The sequence below is a fragment of the Dermacentor albipictus genome, chromosome 1, assembly GCF_038994185.2.
Source record: "Dermacentor albipictus isolate Rhodes 1998 colony chromosome 1, USDA_Dalb.pri_finalv2, whole genome shotgun sequence".
NCBI classification, from domain to species: domain Eukaryota; kingdom Metazoa; phylum Arthropoda; class Arachnida; order Ixodida; family Ixodidae; genus Dermacentor; species Dermacentor albipictus.
The window spans coordinates 334,152,107-334,165,221 of NC_091821.1; the positions used below are offsets into that span (position 1 = coordinate 334,152,107).

The 13,115-nt window shown below is 49.9% G+C and overlaps 2 protein-coding genes across 2 annotated transcripts in view; one reads left to right on the top strand and one right to left on the bottom strand.

Annotated features, from left to right (window-relative positions):
• LOC135910143 (uncharacterized) overlaps positions 1 to 8,742 on the bottom strand; it is a 766,803-nt gene extending 758,061 nt beyond the window's left edge. The window contains exon 1 of the mRNA XM_070531686.1: positions 8,726 to 8,742. The gene's annotated coding sequence lies outside the window, so the exon portion shown is untranslated. The remainder of the gene's footprint in view (positions 1 to 8,725) is intronic.
• LOC135915017 (serine/arginine repetitive matrix protein 1-like) overlaps positions 1 to 13,115 on the top strand; it is a 180,541-nt gene that overhangs the window by 136,587 nt on the left and 30,839 nt on the right. The gene's annotated exons all lie outside the window — the stretch shown is intronic.

Here is a 13,115-nt window from a genome sequence, read left to right on the forward strand (position 1 = left end):
CCACTGCGGTATCTACGCTACGTAGCAGACGTGCAACAACGGCGTCTGCTTTGTGCACGACAGGGCCAGAGCGCTCGCTCGCGCTCACATGCTCCTGTTCAGCTGTGCTACGTGATGCGGGCCGGTTCTGCCTACCGAACGTCACCGTGGCGCTCAGTTCAATTTTGATTTTGGATGCTCACGTGGACGCCACTATTTCCTATTCTGGCGCCTAAGACGCGGTAAACGTTAGTAGCCAAACGTGTCAAACGCGGTTATCCTCAGCGAGTCATGGTCCGTTCAGCCAGTGGACTCGACGAGAGACCACTGTGGTATCTACGCTACGTAGCAGACGTGCAACTACAGCGTCTGCTTTGTGCTCGACAGGGCCAGAGCGCTCGCTCGCGCTCACATGCTCCTGTCCGGCTGCGCTACGTGATGCGGACCGGTTCTGTTCTGGTGCAGCTTGATCGACGGAAAGCAGACGTATCCAACTTGCACATCTTGAAGCGCTCTCAAGAGCTCGTTCCTTGCGAAGCGAAGTCTGCCGCAAGGCGTCTGACCAGGAGCGGCCAGGTGTGGGCGCGCGCTGCAGCAAGCATTGTGTGTTGTCCGGCGTGTTTCGAGGCTAGTTGAATGTTCAAAACTATAGTCGAAATTGGCGAGACCCGACGGCTACGACACCGATAAGCAGGGTGGCCAAAGTTTAATTCCTAACGCGGGCAGCCGCGGCCGAGCGCGAGCAGACGACAGTCGCCTTCTTCCGCAAGTACGTAATCATTATCGGGATTCGAAAGCGTATTGAAAACCGGAAGCCACATTTTCGCTTACTTCAGCTTGTTTATCAAACTGCGCCAATAAATATACACAGTAACAGTGGGAAAAAGCGCACAGGTTCGAACACCCTTCTTAATTGATTTCAACTTATAGCCAATAGCTGCCGCGTACGGGAATCTGCCAGATTACAAAACAAAGCGTCCATAAACGAGTGAGTGAAAGGCTTCTATTGAAAAGAGAGCGGTTGAGAGAAAGACGACTTCGCGCTCCACTTGCGAGCTCCACGCGCCGCGCACGACTGCAAAATTTAGCCTAGATGTTCACAGCAGCGTATGCTGTCCGGGGACCGTGTGTTTTCACTGAGCCCGAGGTGTGTTTCAGAGCTCCTTTAAAAAAAAACGGCACGTTGCAAGTTATTACACTCACGTTGCTGACGTATAGGCCTGGCTGTCGTTATTGCGCACGTAGCGTTTTTGCCCACCAGGCTGATCCTGCAGCGGTCAACTTCGTTACGCCGAATCAGCGCTCAGCTGCGTGCGTCGATAATTGGCAGAACTTGCCTTTAGCGCCGTCGTAAATGTGTTAGCGCGAATTATATATTACGCATTTTAATATTTTGCTTTTCTTTAGCTCTCCAGTTAGGCGAGCCATACCTATGGACGTCGGGAGGGGAGTTTAATTTGCGAGAACGTTAGTTCCAAAAACGAAACCGACTGGCACGTGGCGTGTAAAAATAAGCGCAAAGACGGGATCGCGCGTGCGGAAAGCATTGTACACCCGGCAGCGCTGTACTACAGCGTCCCGATCGATCGCCAGTATAGAGCACGTCTGCTGTTTTAAGTGCGCTTGTGCACTGTCAGGAAGACGTCTTTCGCACCATCGACAGAGACAGAGGGAGAGCAAGTTTAATGATATCTGGAGAGAATCGCCTATAGTAACAGGCCTGACATGCTTACGCTCCAGGTGAGATAATGAGGGATGAAAGAAAGCGAGCGGGATGAAAACAAAAACAAAGCGCGCGCACACGCTAACGCAAAGACGCGCGTAATATGCGCAACACGAAGGTTATTTACAAGTCCCATTGAGCTCTTTATCCCAAAGGCATGCTATACACGCTTTAATGGGGGGCGCATTAGAGATTACGGACATTGCCACGGTCCAAGAACGTCTCGCAGCGGAAACCGCATGTCGTGTCACGCTTTTAAAGCGCTCCTCAGTACAAACCTTCAGGTTGTAAAGCGACTACAAATACAAACTAAATTATATGAGTCCTCGTCAACGCTGCAAGCTGGACAAATGGATTTTAAGTACGTAGTGCTATGTGTTAGCGAGGTGCCTTTAACGCATTCCCCTGAATGTCGCACTATGGACTCAGAGATTGCTACGGAGCACCTGCGCCCATGCGATCTCGGAGGCTATGGTCGCACCATCGAGTTTAGTGCCGAGAGTGCTCGAAGACGTCATATCGCTATAGTGTCTGCACGCGTCATCGCCGCCACTGTGCCGGTTCAGTCATCATGGCAATGGTAGAGGGATCTGCCACACCTTCGTCCTTCTGACTCCAATACACCTTTCCTATAGTGTTAATATTTCGTTGGAAATTTGTTTTACTGACAATGATTTATTCTGCATATAATAACAAAAACGATCAGCCCACAAAAAGCGCCAATAGTTATCTGTGGCTCAGGAGCAGCACCTACTCTCAAGTTATGCACATTCCATTCCATAACTGGTGTCACAAAATCAACAGACAAATCACACATTTGGCACTGAAGAAATGAAAAGTTGTTAGCACCAGGAAAGATTTTGCTAAATAGCGTTTAATTTATCACCTAACGGCAATGGTCAGGCTCATTTTGCCTGAAATCCTTACCTCTAGGCTGTCTTTCTTTTTTTTTTTGGGGGGGGGGGAGGGATATTAAACACAAACACAGGTATTCAAAGTGTCCAATATAGTATCATCTAGCAAGTGTTGAAGCTCAAACATCATATCGACATACAAACACACCCGCTAAAAAGATACTACATCAATTATTGTGCTCAAAATTACGTCGTAAAATTACCTCATTGGGAAGACAAAACACCTCACACCTCAAAAGAAACGCTACGAGGCTAGTACGCAATGCACTTCAACCGCGCGCGTGTGCACGCACGCACGCATCACACACACACACACACGCACACACACACACACACGCACACACACGCACACGTGTGTGTGTGTGTGTGTGTGTGTGTGTTTGTGTGTGTGCGTGTGTGCGTGTGCGTGCGTGCGTGCGTGCGTGTGTGTGTGTGTGTGTGTGTGTGCGTGCGTGTGCGTGTGTGTGTGTGTGTTCTTCAAAGAGAGAAAGAGAGAGAGAGATCAAGAGGAAAGGCAGGGAGATTAACCAGATATTACCTAGTCCCCGGTTTGCTACCCTGCACTGGGGTTGGGAGATGGGGATTAGAATGAGGACAGAGAGGGAAATGACTTTAAAAATGCAGACACAGAGACGCACACAGGAAGGGCGTTCCAGTTAGAGACGTACACAAAGGCCGGTCGGTCGCAAGAAGCGCAATAGCGCTTGCACGGCCTTCTTCTGTGACGCTAGGTGCGGTCAATGGTGTAGAATTCCTTCTTACAAAAGTGGTAAGTCGTCCAGCTGGCTGAGTTCGTGATCCGCGTCGTAAAGGTGGCAGTAGAGACTGCAGTGCAGCCTTCGAATCACAGAAGATCGTCCACTTGTGCGGCGGTTCATCACCAATGTGATGAAGGGTGGTAAGGAGCGCTGCGAGCTCTGCTGCCATCGATGTTGTCACGTGAGTCGTCTTAAATTGATGGCTTTTGCTGGTATCACGATTTCCACAGCTCAGGACAGATCAATCAGTGTATATATGCGTATAGTAACGGTAGTTCTCGCAGAAAAGTAGCAACGTGAGCTGTTTAAGGGCTGGTGATGATAGATCAATCTTTTTTTTTTTCGTGATGCCAGGTATTGTCAGGTTAACTTTTGGCTGACTGAGGCACAATGGAGGAGTGAAACAAGCTGGCAATGATTCACCACGTGCAGTTATCGTTTGACTGAAAGAGGTACGTGGTCTGTCCGCTGGTAGAGACGCTAGGTGGTGGCGAGGAGTCCTGGCAAGATGCCGGATAATCTGACGCAGAACTCCTCTGCCACGTCACTCTCCAGTCTCTTTTGAGAGAGTGCCTTGAATGGGAACCGCTGTACGGGGGGTGTCCGGAGACTTCGTACCGTTTTCCATAGTTGCGATAAAGGCTTGTGTAGATCTAGCGACTCACAGAAAGCAGTCCAATGTTGCGATTCGAGCTTGTCTAACCAGCGCTGGATCTTCTTTTGCGTGCGTCTGGCGGTCCGTAAATCGCTCATTGCCTTGGCGCGTCGGTACCTTCGTTCAGCCCGTCATCGGATTGCTCGAAGTCATTCTAGTTCCACATCAAAGTCCGTCAGTTTCGAAGAGCATGTGAAAGTGCGCAAAGTGTCTTGCACTGCGCTCTTGATTGCCTCTTTCACGTCGAAAGACAGATTGGCTTCGCAGTGTTCTTCCATGACAGACTGAAATTTAGTCCAGTCCATTCTTTGGATCGTATCCCGTATTTTCAAAGGGGTTGTATAAAGGTATTGACCTCCTTGGTTGATTCAGCGGTTACGGTGCCCTGCTGCTGAGCACGAGGTCGCCGGTTCGATTGCCGGCCGCGTTTCGACGGAGATAAAATGCGAAAACGCTCGTGCACCTACATTTACGCGCACGTCGAAGAAGCCCAGGTGCTCAAAGTTAACCAGGAGCCACATCAATGTGGCGTCCCTCGTAAATGAACTGTGCAGGTTCGGGACGTTCAACCCCGCAATTTCATTTACGCCGAGTAATCTCGAAATGCTGCGCCGGTGTTATTCTTTGTATATACGACGCATGCATTTTTTCCAACAGTGTGCCTCAATGCTTCCGGGCGATGTTAACGCGCTTGTGCGCGCCGACGTGTGCGCCATCAATTTCATTTGCGGGCGCCTTTCTCTCTTTCGCGTGCAGCAGGCGTCGACCTCGTGCGATACACTCATTGGGCGCAGTGTTTCTCTGCCTGTGTTATTGTGTGTCTTTTGTATCCCCAAATCCCCGTTTGCTTTTGTTTGTTGTTCTGCCCCTAATCCCTCTTAATCTTCCGGCCGTCGCCGCCGCGCGACTGCACAACATAGTTTCGGTCGAGCGTTGTTGCGCGTCCAGTCCTGCCACCGCACGGATTTTTCCGCTCGAACGGCAGTGCGACGTTGTCCTTCCATCGCCCCCGAGCACAGGCGTGCCGTATGCGCCTGCCTAGTACGGGCTCTGTGTGTACACCATAATATTTCACGCTCGTACCTGCGTTTAGAGAAAGCGCCCTTAATCACGATACCGGTCGACATTGGTCGGCATGGTCCGCGCAGAAACTGCGGGTTTGTGACGGGGCAGCTGACGACAAAGCCAGGACGAGTGAACACTGGCGCCACGCATGCGATAAGAACAACGTGAACGACATTGCGGCCGTTCGTTCCGCCAGTTCTCGCAGCCCGTAATTATGATGGCGATTTATACTGACATCTCCTTCGAAACGGGGATGTGACAAAGCCAGCTTGAGCTAATCAATAATTTAATGCCATTAGTATTTCTTAGGAACTTCCCCCAGCATTATTATCGAGTTGCTTCGGTATAGAAGAAGTATATTGTCACATGCACATAGCTTTTTTTCTTTTTCTTGGCGGTGACCGTCTTCACGAAATTATCGCTGTAGTGTTATCCCTCGGCGCAAAGCGCATTCTCTGCAGCCAAACTTTCGTAATGTGGACACCTATTAGATTGCGAGACAGCCGTGTCTGATCAGGCTGCACGTGCGACGCGATCAGTGTTGCATACAGTGCTTCGCACTCTTGCTTAGAGCCGTCTGGGTAGTCTTGATTTTCTTTCCGGGCACAAGTTAGTATACGAAAGCGTTCGATTATTTACTTACTCTTTCTAGCAGTGTTCGTGCTTCTTCGCCGTCAATAGCCGTGAAAATATTCAAACACGACTCTACCGACAACGCACGTGCTACCGCATCCTCACGCGCACAACAAAGACCGGAGTCAAGGATAACCCGCGACAACTTCCTCGCCGACCTACTTATACAATAAGGCACGCGCGTCTCGCACCCAGGACATGTGCCGAAATGCGACCAAGAAGCGGCATTCGCTTTCGCACCTCACGAAACTGGCGAGAACAGATGTGTCAGGAAGAACAAAGAACCTTGGCCTGCATTTCGTATACGCCGCGCGTGCGCACACACACGTGTACTCGTTTGCGTGCCTTTCGCACTTGTAATACAAAAAGGCACGCTGCATGAACAACGAGGCAGGCAGGCAGGCAGGAATGGAAAGGGCATAGACTGGGGTGCAGAGAGGGACAGACGAAATCCAGGAGGGGCAGCGCGAGATGTCAGGCGGAGTTCTCCCGTAGAAAGAAAAAAAACAAGCACAAATGACGAGAACAAACGGTGCGACACGAAAATGCGGCGAAGCGTCGGAGACTCTTCCCGTTTGTTTGCTATGTACGACGAGGCGGCGAGCTCATTTCGTCGGCGAGAGCGCGCGGCGGAGCCGGCTCTTGGCACGCCACTGCCAATTCAGCGCGGGCCCGGCGGGCCTCGCCTTAAGTCAACACGCGCTAGAGAGACGACGCGAATGGTGAGCGAGCGGGGAAAGCAGCTTCTCTTTCCCCATTATCCTCCTGCCTCCTAACTGTGCCCCGCATCGCTGCGCTGCCGCTATAGTCCTGGACGTAGTGGCTCTTAGAAACGTGCAAGGCGACACATCGAGGCCGATTCGGGGCAAGAAAAGTAGAAACAGCACAACCGTCGAGACCTTCTGAGCTTGCCTCGCGAGCAGTGATTTGCGGCAACGCCACTGCAAGAGCCACACCGCCGCGTCTCTTGCTTCTGTTGCCTCTGCGGTCGATTTGTCCCTCCAGTGTAAACAGGCTCCCGCTAACTTAGGGGCACTTGCACTGCTGATGATAGCGTCGCCCGCACAGCCTGACCCGGACACTCATCACACGGTTGGAGGACGACGGTTCTGGATACCCTAGGGAGCGTATCGTCGCGCAAAATAACAAAGGAATGAAAGAACCCGGAGAGCTCCTCCAACGATATACGCATATATACAGTGAAGGAGCGCCGTTAGGTCGAGTGTCTCCTCGCAAAGCGAGCACCGCAGACACAGAGCGTGCTGCGTTAACTGCTGCTGCGGAAGACGGGTAGTGCCTCGCAATATTTCCTATATGGGAGGCAAATTTACGCTAGGAACGACATGTGATTAGGCCTTTGTTTTATGGTTACGCAGGTCGCTTGGATGCCAACGAAACGGTAGTTAATCATGTCTTCGGTGATGAGCAGTCTAGGCTAGCTCATTTCTTTTTTTTATGTTATTTAGGTTTGTTTTCTAACAATAAAGTGCACGCCGCACACAGGCATTTGGTGCAAAAGGAACGTTCTTTCTCTCTCTCTCTCTCTTACTATCGTTACGCAAACAGATATACTGCACGTAACGCAATCGGAAGATATGGGCTAAATGGACTAATCCGAGAGCAATCAAAAGAACGTTCACATTGCACGTGTAAAACCACACACAAAAAGCTCAAACACGAACGAGAGGGGTTTAATCGCCTTATCGGTACCGCAATGTTGGCGCGAAAGCATCGTCGATATTTCCAACTGCAGTACCATTCCTCTTAGGTAGGGTTATATAAACCTATGTTATGTAAACAGCTTAAGTAACCCCGCAACTTGGATCTCTACGGTTTATGTTAGAGAAATGTGCACTTACCTAAACTGCATTAAACCTCTTTGCTGCAACGCGAGATCGCGTTTATTTATTCAGGAGTCTAGCTGCTGATGAATCTCGTCGACACCATAATGTTTGCGTAGTCGTTTTGTCAATACTTGAGTCCCTCTGTCTGGTCAGCCTTGCTTCAGTGAGCCGGATTTCTAACCAAACGAAATGCCGAATGGTGACTGCAATCTAACACTCCAAAATACTCTCTGAGTCACCACAGTGAAAAAGGTCGGCTAATAATAACCTGCAAAGTGAGCTTTTAGGATGGTCACACAATTAAGAAATTCCTGCAGTGATATCTTCAGCGAGAACTCTTTTATTTTCATTTTTCTTCTTCCAAATGACTTCCAGCCAGAAAAGTAAGTTTTGACATTACGCAGACGATTTCTAGGACAGACTTGATGGTGATATTTTCTGACATCGTTGTTGCGTGGCAATATTTCGGTGGGAATATGTGCATAGCAGCAAGTGAGCGCCGTTGGGAGTGCGCTCAGTTCTGAAAGCTTTACTTTTTGGCAAGCGTCCGGTCGCGTGCACAAATTAAAAAAAAAAGAAAACATCCATGCCAAAGCCTCATTGTGCACATGATGAAAAATTCTCATGAACCAGGTATATTTACTAATAAAGAACGCGAACGGTGAAAGTGGTGACTGCATGCCACTTTGCGCACCTCGCGAGCTCCGCTGATTCTGCAGCGATAACACGTGCAGCGAAAATATGCCAACTGTATTCAGAATAATCTGTAATTGAGCCCTGATGAGGCCTGATTCCCAATAAGGCGAGCAAAATACGGCCTAGTTAGGCTTGCAGCACAAGCCATGCAACTTTTCGAGCCAGGAAAACGCAAGCACGGTACGCTGTTCTTGACATCATCATTCACGCTACAAATATATGTGTTGCGAAGAAAATCCGCTGCCACCACATTGTATTAGGCACAAGCGGCTGCTGAAAATGGCCGCTAAGGGAAACGCTGTCATGAAAAGGGGTCAACAGTGCAGCTATATATCAAGGCAATGAAATGACATGACGAAGTCGAGCATACGACGAAATCTCGTATGGTCTAGAAGAAAATGGTCGGGATGAACTGGCATGACGTGTTTAAATAACGCCCCAAACTGTGCTTCACTTACCGAAAAAATAAAAGTTGCGAGGTGCGGCCCACACCGTGAAGCTGGTGACTTCGGGGTCGTTTCGCACTATTCGATGTACCCGTTCATGGCGGCGCTTTTGTCCTTGAAGAGAGAACGCGCGGGCTCGTGTGACTTGCGCCATAGTATTTGAGGCATCGGCACGGAGCACGCGTATCAGATGGTCACAACTGACGCCGCACGTTTTACAGATGCCCTTGCACTGTACGTTAGCATAGCGAAAATGACGCACAACGTGCACCGAAACAACGCATGCCGGTGCGACGTAATCATGACCGCAGGAAAGCGCGCAGCTGGCCCGAACATCTTGCCTCCAACTGTCCACGAATAGGAAGTGACGTCACCACTGAAAATCGAGCAGTCCTTGGGTCACATGTCAACGCTGCCGTTCCCAGCCTGTAGCAAAGTGTGCACAAACGCGCACGTGCGACTTGGGGAAGGCGTCAAGTCGATGCAGCACCATGTGAACGCTGTTCTTTACCGCGATGGTGCCTGTAAAGCTGAATTCACACGACGAAACGGATGGACAATTCAGTCCGCAGACGAACGTGACGTGGCAGAGCCGCCACGAATCGCGCCGCTAGTAGTTCGTCTGCGGCTCGCTCGTGTATACGGCTTGGTTCGACGGCACTGAGCTACGTCATGCTCACCCACCGAATGAAACGGCATTCCGTCCTGTCGAGTGAATGCCGCTAAAGGCCGATCCACACGATGGACCAAGTCTGTGGGCCAATCGGTCACGTGATGTGACGTCACGGCCCGCCGCGGTCCGGTCCGGCGCAGAGCACACCCGCACGGCGGACCGCCATAGCAGACGGCAAAGCAGACTAACCAGCTACACTCTCGGCCACAGTGTTATCATTGTAATCATTCCGACTCGAGTCCCACAAAGCCGGGAACTGCTCAACGAGGGATACAAAATAAAAAAACCTCCTCGTCACTCCAAGAGGACATGGTGTTTAAAAAATATATCTGCTGCACGCGCGTGTAGGCCGAACGGCGGACATGAAGCGACTGCCTTTTGCTGAGCTGAAAACTACATTGGATTTGGCTGAAGACGCTCTGTTGCTGGACAACATTCATTGGCTACGCCAAAATCGCTGCGATTTGCATGCGCTCCGCCGCCAAAACAGAAGCGGTAAGAGCCTGGGCGATTTGCTGGACCGCGAGGGCCGCGGTCTTGCGCGGGCCAACGGTGGTCCGCACGAACTGGTGACGTCCTATCATGTGATGCGCGGACTGCGGTCCAAAAGAGCAATTTGGTCCGTCGTGTGGATCGGCCTTAAGCAGCCCTTTCGAACTTCTCCGCTAGTTGCTTTGAGGCCCGCCGGTGTCCACCGGCCAAATGCTCTGCCAGATTTTTAGTTTCATAATGTATCAACAGCCGCGTTTACATGAATGCGACAGCGTCGCATCGCATCGCATTTCTAGCGCATCACACTCATGTAAACAGCAGTAATGCGCTAGGAAGGCGCATCGCATTAATGCGCCAGGCGAGGGTAGATTTACGGGCGCGAGTCGACTCTCGCGGAGCATGTAAACGCAGGATCGTCGCATTAAGAATGATGGGAAGGAATTAGCCATCAACATGGCGGCGGTCCCGGCTGCCCGCTTCGAATTGAATTTGGCGTTTCTTTTGTAAAATGCACTTCGTTCGCAGCAAATGATTGCGTAAACTGCTTTCGCTTAGTCTCAGGCCGCTTCGACGACAAAGTATTATGGATACCCTTGTGGTGTTTTCGAGATCGCTTCTCGTTTCGAACGAGTCGAAGCCTAACGAAAGAAACATTCGAGATGTCGGCGCCACCTATCGCTAGAGTCGGAAAATAGCCGCAACGACGGCATATGGCCTCTGAGATCAGAAGATCTCGCAGGCCAACTAAAGCTGCAAAACACGTGCGCGGCTTTGAGTCCGCTACACTATAGCGTATAGCGTACGCTATAAAGGTGCGTACGCTAAACTAAAGCTGTCTATTTCTCGGCACTCAACCGCCAACGTGCACTCGGCCTACTACCGGAAACCAGTTACACCGGAAGTCGGTTGCACTTCCCTTATACGACACCATGTGGCGCTACGTTCTCGCGAGAGTTAAGGCGCTACATGTAAACGGCGTCGCATCGCCTTTCCCAAATGCGCTTGGAAATGCGATGCGCCACTGTCGCATTCATGTAAACGGGGCTAACGCCTCGCAATGATACGAACTCCGAGCTCGCAGATTGTCAGTCGAAAATCCTAACTCTCAGCCACTCCGCCGATGTTCCAGCCAGAAAAAAAAGAAAGGAAAAATACTGCGCCTGGACAATACTGTGATTGGTCTCTTGTTTAATGATCGTCAAAAATGATTAGATACCACCATGCTCTGCAGCTTGTCCATAAACCAGCGCCGATGTGAAGTAAGGTGAACGAAGCCAGTGGCAACGGATGAAAGGCTGGGTAGGAAAGAAGAATAAGAAGAAAGAGTCGTCTCGTCAAGGTTCGTCGTCATCATCATCATCACTACTGTTTCTTCTACACCGGGGAGCGCCACCTAAAAGAAGGCGACTCGCACTAGGGTCACTGAGTATGTGCGGACCGCACGAAACAGTGCAAGGTTTACTGTTCACAAACTGTACCCGCCGCGGTATAGCCCAGTGGCAATGGTGTTGCGCTGCTGAGCTCGAGGTCGTGGCTTGCGGGGAGGTCTAAATGCAAAGACACTCGTCTGCTAAGATTTAAGAGCACGTCAAAGAACCCAGAGTGGTCAAGACCAATCCAGTGTCTCCCACCATGGCGTGTCTCATAATCAGATCGTTATTTTGGCACGCAGAACTACGCGATTTCTTTTAATTATACCTTACTCTGCGTAGCGTTGTGCCGGCTGTCGCGCCACTGCTTCGCATTATAGGCAAATATAAGCGAGGGTTCTTTTCTTGTTTTTTTTAGGGAGAAGTGCTGTGATTCTCTTCTTCTTTTTTTCTTTTGTTGTAACGTGCTTGCCACCTTGTTATGAAAGGGTAGTCATTCCTAACAAGTAAGTTCCAAAGTGGGCACATTGTTGCAATTAACAGGATGACTTGCTAAGATTTGTTGGCAAAGTAATTGCGCTCAACATGCCCGGTTAAGCCGTCGCTCAGTTCCTTCTGCACAGAACTCTTAAAGTGCATGCAACATTTCTCCTCGGCTTCGCCGCACGCCACGGGTCTCTCTCTCTCTCTCTCTCTCTCTCTCTCTCTCTCTCTCTCTCTCTCTCTCTCTCTTTTTTCTTTCCCTCCATCAAGCGTAGTAGAGCCTTGAAGCTCTAACTTGTGCGTTAAGGCTATCAGGAAACTACCATGTCTTGCTTGACAGAGATGCCTTGTTTCTGTATAGGAGGTTTATTATACGTCCTACGTGCATAAATGTACATGAGAAAGGCGCACAGAAAATATCCTTATAATCAGTTGTTATAGGCGCCGCGTGTTAGTGGCCACAAAAAAAGTGCAGAGTGTTCGGGCCATAAAAGGAAGCGGAAGTGACCGTCTCTATAGTGAGCGCAATAAAGAATCGCGCTATGGGATTTCGATGGCGACGTTCACTGACATTGATATACTGAAATTGGCTTGGACGACCGCCAAGAATAAGTCCGAATCCGAGGCCCGTTGCATTACTATTGCTTATGTTGTTAGTGCAACGCATTCCTATTACTATTGTTTATGCTGTATGTTGTTTGTGCAATTCGCTGTCTGCTTCGTTCATCGCATCTTTACTAGCAGTGAACAAACGCATCAGGCCACGCAAGGCAGCTGCTGCGATGGTAAGTGCTTGTCATGCTCGTATTTAGGTTTACTTCAAGAACGGAGCAGGACGAATGGGCTATATATACAGCGCGAGGTGGTGTCGACTACATTACCGTCGTACATAAGATACACCCAAACACTGCGACTGCATGGCCCACATCTGCGGACAATAGTGAAGTGGGAGTCAAGCATGTTCCATTCGACATTTTTAACAGTGTAAAACCACTTGCATTAGTTCTTCCTATCTCTTTCCCCCTCAACTACTGTACATAAAAAAAACGTCCTTGACTAAACTACCTAGACAAAAATACGTTTCTACGTTTCGAAACGGACCACACGGGGAAGGAGACAGTGGAGACAGCGTTGAATAAGCCTTTTACAATGGCGCGATTCTATTTCGACGAGCTTGCTGATCTGATAAGTGCGCTGCACATAAAGCGTCGTGCTTTTACTGCACACCGCGTTAGCTTGGACAGTTCACTATTACACCCCCGGCTCATGATTCAGCGTGTTCGATAACATCGTAGTCCTTCGCGTGGTGCTTTAGTACGTTCTCACACAAAGAAAAGAGAAAATAAAGAAAGAAGTAGAAGAAGGAAGCGAATACAGTCAAGAT